The sequence below is a fragment of the Otolemur garnettii genome, unplaced genomic scaffold (assembly GCF_000181295.1).
Source record: "Otolemur garnettii isolate 467f Iridium unplaced genomic scaffold, OtoGar3 scaffold00013, whole genome shotgun sequence".
Lineage (NCBI taxonomy): Eukaryota > Metazoa > Chordata > Mammalia > Primates > Galagidae > Otolemur > Otolemur garnettii.
In genome coordinates this window covers 23,081,637-23,082,669 of record NW_003852408.1, presented here as the reverse complement: position 1 = coordinate 23,082,669, position 1,033 = coordinate 23,081,637, and the positions used below count along the sequence as shown (strand labels likewise).

Here is a 1,033-nt window from a genome sequence, read left to right as displayed (position 1 = left end):
GCCTTAGCCACTTGAGCCACAGGCACCGAGTCTGTTCTCTCTTTCAAAGGTTGTTGTGGTCTGGGGCTGTCCTTGAATGACAATAGAAAATAATTAGATATTAAAATAAAAAGACAAATCCCTGGCAAATGGTATTATTTTTAATCTCAATAGCATTCAAGAAGCTAGAGGGAGAGGAAGTTGAATAGCTTTACCCAAGTGAGGCACAGCTGGGTGGCAATTCAGGAAGAAAGTCCAGCCCAGGCAATGCCTTAATCCTTTGTCTTTCTGCTTTAAGGCCTGCTGCTCTAAAATGCTAAAGACAAGAGCTGTCACAAAGATCAGGTTTCAGTTCTCCGCTCTAACATATGTTCCTGCAAATCAGTTTTAGGTAAAAATGAGAAAAGGAAGTTCAAGATCATGAAGGAGGCCTGTACAGGATCCAGAGTGTAAAACCTTTAGAAAAATGGAAAGTTGGTCTCTTGGTCCTGAGCTAACCCTGTCTCTTCCCTTGTCATCTTGTTCCTTCTGCCACCCTTAAAACCCTCTGCAGGAAAGGTTCTCATAAGCAAACCCATTCTGAGGCATAAGGACTGCTACTAAGGGGTCTCGTTTGGGCAACATGTTGTGGTTTGCAGAGGACTTCCCTGCTGTAACCTCCTTTGATCTTCCCAACGGGCTGGCGTACAGAAAGCAGACATTATGCGCCTGATGAGAGAACTAGAGACGGGCGCTCCCAGTCCGTAATTAGAAGAGCAGAAGGTGAATGTGGAAACCCAGGTTTTCAGGCTCCGGATGCCAGAGTGGGTCCTATGAAGCCGTAAACCTTCCCAGGGGGTCTCAAACTTTACACACAAGGTGCATTTTCCACAGGACTCTCTGACAGTTAAGTTAGAACCCTTAACTGTGGGATTCCAGGCTGCTGGGGCTTCGTTTGGGTAACAGTGGGCTTTGCAGGAGCTGTTGGCATCTCACTGTTGGTTACTTGTTTTTCCTAATTAGAAGGCAGGACCTGAGAGACTCCTGATGTCCAGAAAAATAATTAATACTTAGG

At 45.5% G+C, this 1,033-nt stretch overlaps 1 protein-coding gene across 1 annotated transcript in view; it reads right to left on the bottom strand.

The window, feature by feature from the left end:
• Positions 1 to 1,033, bottom strand: part of LOC100962439 (gamma-crystallin F) — a 2,857-nt gene that overhangs the window by 990 nt on the left and 834 nt on the right. The gene's annotated exons all lie outside the window — the stretch shown is intronic.